General features: G+C 44.5%; 1 protein-coding gene across 1 annotated transcript in view; it reads left to right on the top strand.

Moving 5' to 3' along the window:
* Nucleotides 1-2,971, top strand: part of Adamts9 (ADAM metallopeptidase with thrombospondin type 1 motif 9) — a 148,271-nt gene extending 145,300 nt beyond the window's left edge. The window contains exon 40 of the mRNA XM_042680270.1: nucleotides 1,177-2,971. The gene's annotated coding sequence lies outside the window, so the exon portion shown is untranslated. The remainder of the gene's footprint in view (nucleotides 1-1,176) is intronic.
* Nucleotides 2,972-15,400: the final 12,429 nt, after the last annotated feature.

The following is a 15,400-nucleotide window of genomic DNA, read 5'->3' as shown; positions in this document are numbered from 1 at the left end:
ACTTTAATGTGTAATTACACATCTGGCTACAGAATTATGTTCTCAAATTAGTAGTATTTCTGCAGTGAGGGGTAAAGGAAATATAGGTAATATGTTGAATAACTGAAATTTCTAAGTAGTGTCTTAAGTTTAGGGGTGGATGGATACAGAGGCTCAAACAGTTATCTGTCATTAATCGTCGGTAGTGATGGCTTTTAACTTGTTACATCCTCAGGGAAAGTGTCTCCCCAAATTATGTTCCCAGGCAGTGCTAGGAGAAAATTTGTTAAAAAAAAAAAATATATATATATATATGTGTGTGTGTGTGTGTGTGTATATATATATATATATATACATATATATATATATATATATATATATATCTTGTAACTAATGGTTGAAATAAATACTCTTAGCATGCAGCATTCATTCTAAAAAATAACTCTGGCTCTGACTGGCTGCTCGTGAGCCAATCACAGTATACATGGCACTTGAGGTAGGGAATCCATGTAAAGTTAAATGGTAGCTTCAGTTAGAAGAGGGACTGTCTCCAAAGGACTAGAAGAGATTTATTAGAATAAAGAAGATAGGCTCAGGGTAGGCAAAATTCAGCAGGTATCACCCAATTATTATTTTATTTGAATTTTTTTGTTTGATTAACATCTTTAATTACTTTTCCTTGGAAGGGTTAAAGCAGAGCCACTTCTTTATTGTGCCAGCTGAAGGTGACCTGCTTGACATTTGGTTATATTTTATATCCAGTAAGATAAATTTTGTATATGTTCTATTGTTATTCTAATATATGATACCATACATAACATATATCAGGACATATATGCAGTACTTACACCCATACAATATTTATATCTGCATAGTGTCAATGGTAGGAAAATTATGCTATGCATATTATTTAAAATGCATAATATATATTATAAAAAGCTTGGAAAGCAATATACCAATACTTGAGTATTTGAATATTATCTCAGAGAAGGCGATTTCATCCTAGTAATTTTTTATTCTTCATTACTTTCCTGCAACTTCCAGGTCACTAGAGCAAAAATAAAAACAGTAACACTTCTTAAATCCAAAGAAAATCATGTGTTTCTTGACTCTACATGGAAAACTCACTGTTCTACCTATTCTTGACTTAGGGCATTTGAGACAGAAGACTTACATTTCCTGATTTCTTTATTTCAGATGCTCTGAAGAGGAAGACATTCTGGGATGGATGAAGGATAGTAAAGCAATACCTCCACCTTAAATTAGAGTGTGTGTGTGCATGTGTGTGCGCGTGCATGTGTGTATACCTGTATACGTGTGTATGTGAGTGTGTGGATGTATGTATATAGACATATGTATATAGATATGTACATAGATATATAAATATATATACAGGTTGAGCATCCCTGATTTGAAAACCTGAAATCGGAAATGCTCCAACTTCTGAAACTTTCAATCGCCAGTGTGACCCCTGACCTAGAAAAATTCCTCACCAAGACCAGACTTCATGCACAACCATTGTTTAAATGCCTATGCAACATGACCTTGTACACACAGTAGTGCGTAGAAGGTGCATCTGAAACAGAAGTGATATTTCGTGTGTAGCCTTTGAGTTTCATTCCCCCAAAATCTTATTATGTGTATTCAGCTACTACCACATTCTGTACAACTCTGGAATGGGAAACACAACCACACCAACTATTCTAAATGAGGGCTTACTCAACCTGTGGAATATCCTAATGATGTAAAGTTTAATATTTATGTCTGAAATTATTTATTGTGATGTAATATTTTTTGTACGTAAAATGATTTTATTGTGACTGCCTTTGCTTCCCGGGGCTCCTGCAGTCCGACCGCTGCATTTTACGTACCCTACATTCTATGTCCTTCCGGGACAAAGGTGACTTGCATCACGGTACACTCTTGTTTACTTCTTAGCTGTAAATGTGTTCCTGTTACCTTTTTTTTAAAAAAAACAATTGTGATTTGTTTTTGTCTTTGTTTTTTAAAACAACCTAGCCGTCATCAAGGTGCTATGAGAGTCCCATAAGGGTAGTTATTGGCAACTGTAGGAAAATGATCATTAGCCAATAAGTAGTATCACAGACTGTGCCAGCTATTCCTTATATGAAGTATTCCGTGTCACATGATCTCTGGGAAAAACAAGAACAAAAAGTGTGCTGCCTTGGTGCTACTATTGTATTTTTTTAAAGTGATCTTCAGGCTCCGAAATGGAAACATTTTTACTAAAAGGGAGGATGGAAGGACAGCTTCCAGTGGATGTGTCACTTGGAGAGAATAAGGGCAGCTATGGGCCCTGATTTCTGGACATGTTTTCTTTGGGAAAGAGTTGGACTTGGTTGTCGTCGCCGTTGTTAATATGCTTTGCTTCTACCCATGGTGCCTTGGTCTCCTGCAACCCCCACCAGCGTGACACTGGGAGAGTGAGGGTCTCTCACTGTCTCGCCCATGAACTCAGGACGGAGGAGGCGCCGTCGGGATTGGCCATCGGGCTTTCTCGGCATACCACAGGCGTTCTGGAAGAGAATCAGCATCATCCGGGTCATGAGGAAAAGTGGCCAATGACAGAACTTCTCTCCACGTTCCGGCCGTGAGCCCAGTGCCCTGCGGGTTTCGTGATGTCATGTGAAAAGTGAGCTGTGGGGTCGAAGACACCTTCCACGAATGCACTCGAGTCTTTCCAGGCTTCTGTGAATCCACTTTCTGTCACTTCTTTCCAAACTGGAAGTGCTGACGTGCCCTTCCAAGCTGACTTGAAGGGTCGGATGCTGGCACCAGTGGGCCATGCAGGGCACTCAACCTGAGAATCCTCCCGCACTTCCCAAACCAAAGAGATTAGGAAAACCTGGCGGGACTTGCCCCCTCCATGCAGAGTGCTCCAAGAAAAGGTATATTCCATATATGAATAAGCATTACTCTCCACTATTAATTAATTAACACATTGTGAAAGTATATTATAAATAAATACCATGACCACATCCAAACCACGTACGTGTCACATGGTTTCTAGACTTAGTACAGGTTGGAATAAGAGTGTCCCACAGCCCAGTGCCAGTGGCTCATGCCTGTAATCCGAGCTACTCAGGAGGCTGAGATCTGAGGATCATGGTACAAAGCCAGCCCCAGCAGGAAAGCTTGTGAGACTCTTAACACCAGTGAACTCCCCCAAAGCCAGAAGTGGAGCTGTGGCTCCAGTGGCAGAGCGCTAGCCTTGAGCACAGAATTTCAGGGACAGTGCTCAGGTTCTGAGTTCACGCCCCAGGACCAGCACAAAACAAAACAAAAAAACCTCCAGGTATTTAAGTTTTAGTTTATGAGATTGAGAAGAAGTGTAGATTTTTCTTAACCTTTGGCTATCAGAGGTGCCTGTGTGCAGACAGATTGAGGAGAGGACTGCTTTAGTCTGCGCTTTTTCATCAACCCAGTTCATTTGAACTGCTTCTTCTAGAAACCAAGCACATACATCCATGTGGCGGGAAATACAAGGGCAAACAAAGCAGAGATTTAAGTGGAGTTTGGGGGCTCTGTTTGCTCATTTTGTGGAACGATGGTTCCTGCCTTTCAGACTGAAGGCATCCAGGCAGAGGAGAGCTCTCAAGACCAGTCCAATAGCAGCTAGTGACACGTGGATGACCATCTCATCTCCCAGCCAGCTAAGGGAGGAGGCTTACAGAGGGAGAGAGGGCAGGGCCTCAAAAAAGCAAATGGGCTCAAGCTTATCCATAGTGAAGGAGTGGTAGTCTCACTGTGATTGGGTCACATGCTGCTTCTGGGCCAATCAGTGGCAAGAAGACCTGGGTTAGGTCCACTTGAAGTTAAGTGATTGACAGCTTCAGTTGAAGACAGAGAGAGAGAGAATTCTCAGAAAAGTAGAATTTTTTTTAATGAGAGAAGGGCAGATGGAGTGGAGAATATATGTAGAAACAGCAGCATTCTGTTGAATCATTATTATCCAAAGGGTATCTTAATTTCCAATCACTATTCTAAGCAACAAGATCTACCAATGTATTAGTTAGGGGAAGGCAAAAAGGCTGTATGAAACAACAGGTACTTAGCGCCTCGTGGTGCTAGAGGCTGTTAGTCTAAGATCACAGTACTGGCAGGGATGGTTTCTGCCGAGGGCTCTGTCTCTCTCTGTCTCTCTGTCTCTGTCTGTCTGTCTGTCTGTCTCTCTCTCTGGCTTATAGACCATCTCTTCTCTATGTGCTCTTGTGTATGAGTGTGTGTGTGTGTGTGTGTGTGTGTGTGTGTGTGTGTGTGTGTGTGTGTAGAGAGGGGGAGGGAGAAGGTAGAGAGGGAAAGAGATGGGGAGAAGAGCGGGGACAGATCTCATGTCTCTTCTCCTAAGCTGCCAGTCTTATTTGGATTAGGGCCTTATTCTTATGACCTCTCCTAACCTCTCTTGTTTCTTTATAGATGCTACATTGAAATCTAGTCACATATGTGTTAGGGCATCAATGTATGAATGGGGGGGCACAGTTGGAGGATGGCTCCTGGAGACATTATCAGCTTCTGCCATGAGCAATGAGCAAAAACAAAGGAATTCTCTTGCCCTGCAGCGCTGATATCCTAGTGACAGTGGAGGAAATAATCAAACCACCCCTGCCCATCTTCCCCAGTGTACATGTGTCTGTATTGTGTACAGTGGCCATTCACCAACCACTGTGGCATGGCATGGCCTTCTCTTAAGGGCTTTCATCCTCAAAAGCTTTTCAGGGTGCTCTTGCCCCCTATGTGTTAGTGGATAAATTTTCTTCAAGACCTAGTACGTTGGAAAAACCAGAAAACCAGAAACAAAGCATAAATGAGGAAGAGTTCTCAATGCCCAGGAATGAGCATGTTGTCTTGTCCAGAGGATTCCTTCTTTACAGATGCCCAGGACTGAAAAACAAAGCCACAGGGGGAGGGGGGAAAGGGGGGGGTCACCATTATAGCCGGCCACCACGCTCAGTGGATGCGGAAACCAGCCGTCACCAACAGATGGCAGGAGAGAGCCCTGGTCTGTCATTACAGTGTCAAGGCCAGACCACAGCTCTGGAGCTTGTGGCTTGGTTCTGTTCATTTTAGGCATCACACTGTCAGGCTGTGGTGACAATCTTGAGGGACCCAGGACCCACCCTCTAATGATTAAGGGGGGGTCCCCTTGAAATTAAAATGATCAATAGGCCATGAGCTTTGTCTTATGGAAAACTGGGGACCAGTGGCTCACGTCTATCATCTTAGCTATTCAGGAGGCTGAGCTCAGCGAAGCATGACTGAACGATAGTGAGACAGCAAAAAAAAAAGACAAAAAACTGTGCTGCTGCATGACTCAAGTGGTAGAGCACCAGCTGTAAATGGTATATGAATACCCAGGCTTTTGACAAGGCAACAGCAGAATGCATCCCGTGACTGCCCAACTACATTGTGCAGAAAGTGCTGGTGGCTCACACCTGTAATCCTAGTTACTCAGGAGGCTGACATCTGAGGATTATGGTTCAAAACCAGCCCCCAAGAGACAGTTACCTCCAGTTTACCAGTAAAAAGTTGAAAGTAGCATTGTGGCTCAAGCGGTAGAGCACCAGCCTTGAGTTAAAAACAAACAAGTAGGCAAGAACATGAGGCCCTGAGTTTAAGCTGCAGTCCTGGGACCAAAAAAAAAGCAAAAGAGAAACTCCTATTCCATTGCTGCTTATGGCTGGACTTTCAGTATGCCTTGGGGACCAGTAGCAATGCCCGCCTGGTGTCCCTCTGGGCTTTTTTGCTGGTGCTTCCCACCACAGAAGGTCGGACAAGACGTGCTGGCCCATTTGCATCCCCTCAGTCTCAGGACAGAAGTAAATACACTTTGTTCAAAGATAGAGCCGTGGCTCTTCACTCAGCAGCTGTGTGAGGCAGAGACCTGTGGCTTTTGAGAAGCCTTGGATTGGCTACCTGCTCCCACAGGTGAGAGTCCACTCAGGAAATGAAGTGTTTGAGGCAATGGTTTGACCGGTTCGAGCTGTAAATCCATCCTTCTCATACAGTTTACGGAGTATTTTCTTTGTAGCTATCCTTGTGGGACTAATAGCGGCAGCCACCAACCTGCAGGTGCCAGAGCAATTTCTACGTCCGGAAGCCATCGTCCGCTGCCCCCAAACACTTAGTTGCTGCAGGATGTGAGCAGTGTGAAAGGCTACCCTATCCAATGCCGGGAAGGCCTGGGACTTAACCATCTGCATTTCTGCCTTGCTGTGTGTCCTAAATCATTTCATTGCTCCATTTTCCTGTGGATTAAACCGTTTCCTTGGTAATAAAAAAGCATCATAATCACCCCCCTGGCACCCAAGAAATGGCTGAATTCACAGTTGTCCAAACCTCTGCACATGCGTGGTGCTGAGAGTTGCAGTTGCCAACATCTGGACCAGTTAACTTCTCACTAGGTCTTTTTTCCTCCTCTGGCAATCAAGTAAAAATGACTCCTGACATTGTAAGGTAATTCAAGGATTAAATGGACTACTCTACACTGTACACACAGTCCTAGAAGAGAGATGGGGCATGGAGGACAGGAAGTAGATATTTTTTTATTTTGTCTCTTACCCCATCCTCATCTTCATCATCATCTTGTTCATGATCTTCACCTTCCTCCTCCTCCTCCATCACCTCTTCTTCCTCCTCGTCTTTGAGGGAGGCCTCATCTTCACCATCTTTTAGGAAGGATACCTTTTAGAACATAGGAAGCAATGGCCAGGTTGTGATATTCACACCTGTCATCCTAGCTATTCAAAAGGCGTGAGACCTAGAGGATCAGGTTTCAAAGCCTGCACAGGCAGAAAAGTCTGTGAGACTCCCATCTTTCATTAAGCAGCAAAAAGCTAGCCTGAGGAATAGCCCAAGTAGTAGAGCAGCAATCGTGAGCAAAAATGTAGAGGGCGGAACATGAGGTACAGAGCTCAAGCTCTGGTTACTAGCGAAGAAAGGGAAAAAGGAAGACAGGAATTATGAAGATGAAAAAGTACCAATTTAACCATAAGCAAAGTGTAATGCTCAATTACACATTTGCCAGAGTAAGGCATTCTTTCCATGCATAAAGATGAGCACCTCGTTAAAATGGAAAGAAAGAAAAAAGGGTAAAAGGTACTATTCATAAACTTTTATTTTTAAAAATGACAAGCAACTAGAAACCCTTATTTCCTAATGGGTCAAATATAAATCAAAAGCATGAGCGAGGTTGTTTTCCACAAAACAGTAAAGACAAAAAAATGATGGTGCTTAGTGTTAGGTTTTTAAAGAGGTAGCCGAGCAAGAACAGCACCACGCACGTGGTATTCAGGTAAGGGGTAGGTTTATTCAGTAGACCTGCTGGGACCAGGCAAGGTTGGCTCTCCACGTGGCTGGCAAAAGAGAGCGTCTGGCCCCAGGTTAGGCCTTGTATGGGGTAGGGGCGGGGAAAGGTGTGTCCAGGTAAAGGGAAGTGGGACCAGGTAAGAGGTGGGACCAGGTGGGAGAGGTGTGGCCACATCAGATTCAGATGTGAGCTCAGCGGATGCAGATGTGACCTCTTCCAGGTATCCCAGTTGCCCAGGTAACGCAGGCACTGGGCGGGGTCTGCTGGCCATCCAGGAATGGACCTTACACTTAGCAAAAGTGTTCTCTTCTGTTTTTTTTTTTCTCTTTGGGGATTTTAAGTAACTTTGCGTTCCGAGCAGCTTTTATGGGAACACAAATTGATGGGTCTTCTGGAGGGCTATTTGGCCTGAAAACTCAAAAACTCTTAAGTCCACTTAATGCTTTCCTCAGTCTAGAGCAGGCCTTCCACGTGATGGCAGTGTCTTACAGAATTACTTGTAAATAGCAATCATCTAAATACCTCTCCAAGTAGACCAGCCATGTGACTTGTGCGCTACATCAGGGTGTGTCTGATCACAACATAGTTGTGTATGGTAAAGCATGGAATTTTTTTGAAAGAAATTATTATCTTCAAGTAGTTGTACAGAGGAGTTGCCATTTAACAAAGCAGTTTAGATAAAAATTACCGTGTGGCCATGTAAGGTAAGAACCTTGAACAAAAACACCTACATGTATTGCCCCCCCCCCTCCGTTTTGTGTGGGTCAGCTGGTTCTAAGATCCCTGCAGACTCTCTGCTGGTCAGGACTCAGGCAATGCAATGCGGTTTGTAGTCAGTTCCAGCTGTCTCTAGTAGGCTGTTGCAGTATTTCAGGCTGTTGACTGGCGTCCTTAACCCTTGCATCTCCTCATCAGGCAACTCAGGACATGACAACCAGTTCCATCAGTGTGGCCACGTGGAAAGATCCAGAATGAACCCAGCAAGTCTTTTACTAATCTCAGAGGTGTCAGCCAGCCCTTTTCCTATATGTGGTTTTGGGTTTGGTCGGTCGTGGGGCTTGAACTCTGGGCTTGGGCACTGTTCCTGAGCTCTTCAGCTCAAGGCAAGCACTGTACCACTTGAGCCACAGGACCACTTCTAGCCGTCTGGTGGTTTATTTTGAGATAAGAGTCTCATGGACTTTCCTGCCTGGGCTGGCTTTGAACAGAGATCCTCAGATCTCAGCCTCCTGAGTGACTAAGATTACAGGCATGAGCCACCGGCACCCAGCTGTATTTTGTTTCTTAAGACAGCCAAATTCTAAATATCAAGAGTTTTTAATTCTGGGCTGGAGCTGGTAGCTCATGCCTGTAATCCTAGCTATTTAGGAGGCTGAGATCTGAGGATCATGATTCGAAGCCAGCCAGGGCAGAAAAGTCCTCATGAAACTCTTACCTCCAATTAACCACTCATAAACTGGAAGTGGTGCAGTGGCTTAAAGTGGTACCTCGAGCAGAAGAGCTCTGGAACAGTGCCCAAGGCCTTGAGATCAAGCCCCACAACCAAAAAAATTTTTTCAATTTTATACTTTTCAATATTCATTTCTACAACTAAAAAACAAAAAATTAAGAACCTCATCACCCCCCCAACCATACAACAACCACTAACATTCAACTAAATAAGTAATTTCTTTTCATCACCTTCGGCTCTATTTTCATCTTAAAACACTCCCAGTTGTCCCAAACATCTCTCTTGCAGATGATTTGTGAAACCCACAATCCCATGATCACCCCTCTGGTGCAGAGATCTGATTGCTATGTCTCTTTAAACCATCAGTTTTGTTCCTACTGTGGAGAAGAAAGGCGGAGATCCTGTCTGCATTTGTCTTAAGTGTGTGGTGTGTGGTGTCCTTGAACTTGCCCTCTACACTGGGCTTCCTGTGAACTAGACATTGGGTGTGAGGACTGTCTATCCAGGAGGAGTATTTCAGAAGTGGCAGCCTGCCCTTCATTTTCCAGGAGATGTTCAGTAGCTGATTTGTGTCATTTGGCCAGAATGGGCTTTTTCAGCTCACAGCCTTCTGGCCTGCTTACAACCCTGGAAGGTCAGCCATGGGGGAAAATACATGCTGGTTCCTCCCTGCCCTGTTCTTTAAGCTAGGAGCGACAACATCTCAGACAACATCTCAGCTGCCCTCAATCCTACCAAGCGCTTTCTCAGATGAGGACCCACACGACTCTCTCCCTCTAGAACTTTGCATGGCTGCGTTCTTCTCACACCTGCCTGAAAGCTGTCCTTCCCAAAGCACCTTCTAACCCATGATCCTGTTTGCTTTTCTTTTTGGCATTTATCACAGTTCATTGAGTCAGCTGCAGTGTGTGTGTGTGTGTGTGTGTGTGTGTGTGTGTGTGTGTGTGTGTGTGTGTGTGTGTCTGTGTGTGTGTGTGTCTGTGTCTGTGTCTGTGTCTGTGTCTGTGTGTTTGCCTTTATGTATTCACGAGTTTGCTGTCCAGCTTCCCATACTTGAATGCAAACTTTTCAAGAGCCTTTTTATGGTGGTTAACCATACCTCAAAACTCGGATCCACACCTAGTATGTAGTTGATCTTAGTGTTTGTTGGGCAAATCAATGAATCTTACCAGCATTCTTTCCCAATGGGGCATACTAGGACAGTTTCTGAGCTACCTCCTGGAGGAGAAGGGCCAAGATTTGAACTTCGGGTGTGTTTCTACTTCAGCTTTAACTTTCTGCTTTCCCTGAGCATTGCAAAGCTTTTATAGTATACCAGATCCACAGCTTCATCACCTGGGAACTTATTAGCCATTCAGAGCTGAGGCCCCGGTGCGACTGACAGCTTAGGAGCGGTTTAACAGAGTCCCAGGTGATTCAAATGCATTTTAAATCTGAGACTCGCCCAGTTCCACATTCCCTTCCCCAATCACAAGGCTCCACAGCACGGACCCAACCACCAGGGTTTTCCGGCTCACCCCAGGATGTGGCTTCTGGTGTGAACTGCTGGCCTCAAGGCTTGTCTTTCTCTGACTCCTTTCCTCCAGATTCATGCTGTTTGTAAATACTGAGGCTGAAATTAATCCACGTTGGAACTGTTCCCTGGAGGAGCCCGTGTGTCCCGGTGAGCACGTGGGGCTGCAGACATCTGTGGGTGCGCCCTCATTTAGCTTTCCCCTAGTCTTGCCTGGGGAAAAGATATGGTTGCTAGGTAGTTTTAAGCATGATTATTTTCTTTCTTTGAAAATTTCTGTGTGTGTATCTGTGTATGTGTGTGTGTGTGTGTGTGTGTGTGTGTGTGTGTGTGTGTGTGTGTGTGTGTGTGTTGGTACTGGGGCTTGAACTCAGGGCTTAGGCACTGTCCCATAGCTTTTTCATTCAAGGCTGGCACCCTCTACCACTTGAGCCACACTTCTACTTTCAGCTCTTTGCCGTTTAATTGGAAATAAAGAGTTTCACAGACTTTCCTGCCCTGGCTAGCTTTGACCCATGATCCTTGATCTTAGCCTTCTGAGTAGCTAGGATTATAGGCATGAGGCACTGGTACCTGGCTTTTACTTTATTTCTTAAACACGGGTTGAAGTCAACTACCACCATGTGGTGGAACTGGGGTTTGGCCCCACCCTGGTGGCTTGGCATGCACAGCCCCGGAAGTCAGGGTCCTATGCTGGCCTCTCCGTTCCTTAGACCCAATTTTACTAATGATCTTGGGCGCCTGTCATCTGTGGCTGGGCTTGCATCTCTTTAGGATACCCACAGTGTACAGGAATCACACAGGACCAAGGGCAGACAGTGGTCACCTTCACTCAGAAAAATGTTCTTGAATACCTAGTATGTGCAGTGAATAGCCTGAAGGGACAAAGCATTACAACAGTCAAGGAACAGACAAAGCACCCACGTTTTTGTTTGTTTGGGTGGTGCTGAGATTTGAACTCAGACCTCCCACTTGTTGGACAAGTAATTTGCTTCCTAGCCCTTTTGCTCCTTTGGGTTGTTTTTTGTTTTGTTTTGTGTTTTTGTTTTTTCAGATTGCTTGTTCTAGCCAGCCCAGGACCTCCAGCCTTCTACTTCAGCCTCCAGGGTAGTTGATGGGATTATAGGCCTGCACCACCTTGTCCCCTAACCCTGGCCAAAATATCCAATCTCATGGGGATTATATTCTAATATGGATGGCATCCTCACTGGCATATGTGTGTGTGTGTGTGTGTGGGTGACGTTCCTGGGACTTGAGCTCAGGGCCTGGGAACTGTCCTTGAGCTTCTTTTTGCTCAAGGCTAGGATTTTACCTCGAGCCTCAGCTCTACTTCTTGGACGTTGTTTGTTTGATTGTTTGTTTTTGGTGGTTAATTGGAGATAGGAGTCTCCTACTTTCCTGCTGGGACTGGGTTTGAACCGTTCTCCTTCGATGGGGAGCCTCCTGAGCAGCTAAGATTACAGGCCTGAGCCACTGACATATATTTTGTGTTATCTTTAAGTAGTTGTACAAAGTAGCTACCATTCAACATGTCAGCTCATAAATACAATGCCTCATTCTCCCGCATCCCTCCAACCCCACAATTGTAATGATGATGACTGCATTCTTCCCGCCCTTCCACTTCATTCTTCTTCCCCTTTCCCCTTGAATCTCTTCCCCGCACCTGCCATGCCTCTGTTACACTGTGATTTAGTTGTTCTAAGGAGTTATACCACTGGAATTTGCCTGAGTAGATGGTCCTTGGGTTAATATGCTTGTGTCAGGCGAACATGATAACCACTACACTACGGAAACCCCTGCTTGTGTACACGTGTTTGACCCCGTTTATGTTCACTTGAATGTCTGTAAATTAGATCTTCCATGTAAGGGAGAAAATAGAGATCCTTTGTCCCTCTGGACATGAGTACCTCAGTGGCACAAAAACACAAAGTGCATCCTGGTTTTAATATGTAATGATTAATTCATTAAAGTCCTGGGTTTAAGAAACAGCCAGGGCTGGGCACTGGTGGCTTGCACTTGTCATCCTAGCTACTCAGAAGACTGAGATCTGAGGATCGCAGTTTGAAGCCAGCTGGGGCAGAAAAGTCCCTGTGAGACTCTTATCTCCTATTAACCACTTTAAAACTGGAAGTGGCACTGTAGCTCAAGTGGTAGAGCGCTACCCTTGAGCACAAAGAGGCTCAGGGACAGTGCCCAGGCCCTGAGTTCAAGCCCCATAACTGACACACACACACACACAAAAAGAAACAGCCAGGATTTAAGCTCTGTTTATACATCCATTTGTAAGTCTCAATAATATAAGCCATCATTTTAAACACCCATTAGAATAATGTTTGCCTTCATTTGCAAGCTTAATTCCAACACTATCAAACATTTGAAGTCATATTAATAAATTGTCTACTCAATTTCACGTTTTAGTAGCTCATTTGTATTATTGACAAATCTTTCTAGGTGCTCAAGTAATTTTTATAAGTCTATTAAATTAAGCTAATAAATACAGTGATGCTTAAAAGTGCTTTAAATGTTCTCACATATAAACTTAATTAGATTTCAAATTAAAATCTTATGGTGAATTATTTCTCAATTACATATTTTAAATGGCTGCAACTAGACTGACCTATTCATTTTAATAGACCAAATTGTTATACATATAAACACGTAACATGTTTTAACCTAAAATATTCGGCATATAAAGATTATAATGGATTTGATCATCATAGGCAGTTTTATAATTCATCATGCATTTCCTCAGGGTTGGAGTATGCTTTGTATTTACAGAAATGATGGGCCAAGCACTATGGCTCACACCTATAATCCTAACCACCCAGGAGGCTGAGATCTGAGAATTGTGGTTTTTAAAGCCAGTCTGGTGCAGGGAAGCCTGTGAGATTCTTTTTTCTTTTTGGGGTCCGGTTGTGGGGCCTGAACTCTGGGCCTGCGCGCTGTCCCTCAGCTCTTCAGCTCAAGGCTAGCGCTCTACCACTTGAGCCACAGCGCCACTTCCGGCTTTTTTTCTTTTTGCTTATATGGTGCTGAGGAATCGAACCCAGGGCCTCAGGCTTGCAAGGCAAGCGCTCTACCACTGAGCCACCTTCCCAGCCCCCAAGCCTGTGAGATTCTGATCTTCAGTTAATCACCAAAAAGCTGGAAGTAGAGCTATGGTTCCAGTGGTAGAGCATCAGCCTTGAGTGAAAATGCTCAGAGGCAGTACCTGGGCCCTGAGTTCAAACCCCAGGATGGCCAAAAAGAAGATAGGAAAGGAAAAAGAACAACAGAAAAAGAAATGGTAAAACAACCCCTTTAAGCTTGAGCGGCTCCTTGGCTAGGACACGGTTTGTCTCTGAGGTTCTTATGGCCTTGTTAAGGGAAGCTTAGAGCGGGTGGTGATTCCATACATTTTCCTTATGAGCACCCAGACTTCCATGTATTGGATTGCACCTGCCATCTACAGCAGAGGTTAAGTTCATCTAGTCCCACATCTGGTCTAAAAAGACGCCTGAACTTGACCTGAACCTGACTTTTCCTCTTTCCTTTTATAAGCCCAAGGCCACCTGCTTCTTACAGATTAAATTGTGACTATCTTTCAAGAGAGTGTGGTGTTTTAAAGATCATTCTACTGGTAAGATTTTCAGGAGGAAAAGAAGAGAAATAAAACATCAAAGAAAAGCTAGAGGGTGTGGGAAGAAGGGGAGTTGTCTTATAAGCGGTCAGGGATGGCCGTGGGACCAGAGACTGAATAATGGAATGTGGAAGTCCCTGCGTAGAAGGATAGCGTTCCAGGTAGATGAAATGATACATGCAAAGACCCTGAGGTAGGACTCTGTTTGACATCTTGAAGGCACAGCAAAAGGCTTTAAGCTGTGTGACATCAAAGGATAAGAGGTAGCTCATGCATTGTCTTACAGAACGCAGTAAAGGTGCTAATTCTGCACATCGTGGATGACCTGGGAATTCATTTGACTCACTCCATTCTGGTTTTCCAAAGCTTTCTCTGGCTACCTATGGGGGAGAAGAGAATGTCATAGAGCCAGAATCAAGGTAGAAAATCAAGTTAGGAAGTTCTTCCAACAGCCTAGCCCAGAAAGCATGGTGGGCTGTGATCCCAATGGGAGGCATGCACAGGGACCAGATTCTGGCACTAGTCAATGAAGTAGTTCATGATTAGCTTCTGAAGAGGAGGGACTACAGATAGCAAGCAGGTAGGGTGGGAGACTGGAAGGTCTAGTTGAGGCTGGTCACGTGGGAGACATTTGGGGAGACATCCAGGACACTTGGACATGTGACCCGAGCGCTCAGGTTCCATGCTGTGCTTTGGTGCCTCTTCCAGATGTCTCTGACTTACACTAGAAAGTGATGACCATGCCTGAGCACTCTCTGTCCTGTCTTGGGGACAGGAAGGTCCTCATCTTGTAGGTAGGTCAGTAGTGTCCTCTGAGTGACTTCCAGAATGTTTTGTTCCTTTGGTGATGCTTGAACTCATTGGGTCAATGAATTGGCTGTGAGGCAGAGTACAGATCTGATGTCGAATCCTGGCTGGTTCCCGTGTTTTCTGCAGGCCCTTACTTCATGCATGGTGTGTTCGTTGGCTGGAGATGCTCAGCAAATGACTGCACACTGGGTTGGATAAACCAGCAGCCATGTTTCCTTTCTCACATCCCGAGGCCACAGGGAGAATCAAGGTGGTAGCAGGGGTGCCTGTCTTCCAGAAACTCTAGGGCAGAGCCTCTCTTTCTTCTTTCCAGTTCTAGAGGCTGTCATTCTTCTTCCTGTCTCCTGTACTCTACTCTTGGCCTCCACATTCTTTTTTTTTTTATTATTATTATTGTGAAAATACCATACAGAGGAGTTACAATTACATGGGCAAGATAACAAGTACATTTCTTATCAAGCATTGTTGCCTCCTCTTTGTTTCTCCTTCCTATCCCTTCCCATACTCCCCCCACTTCCATCCACACGATCCTCCCCCCCACCCAAAGTTGTAAAGTTCATTTTTTGACATAACGACTTGTGCATCTCATTGTTGCAATAGGTCCACCTGTATCCCTATTTAAACATCAAATACAGTGAAAGCAGGGGTTATATACCGTTTGGGAGGGACATACTAAGCAACATAGAAATCATCTTATAAATA

The sequence above is a fragment of the Dipodomys spectabilis genome, unplaced genomic scaffold (assembly GCF_019054845.1).
Source record: "Dipodomys spectabilis isolate Male_0828 unplaced genomic scaffold, ASM1905484v1 ptg000054l, whole genome shotgun sequence".
NCBI classification, from domain to species: domain Eukaryota; kingdom Metazoa; phylum Chordata; class Mammalia; order Rodentia; family Heteromyidae; genus Dipodomys; species Dipodomys spectabilis.
Note: the sequence above shows the minus strand (reverse complement) of the source record. Positions and strands in the feature narration are given on the sequence as shown.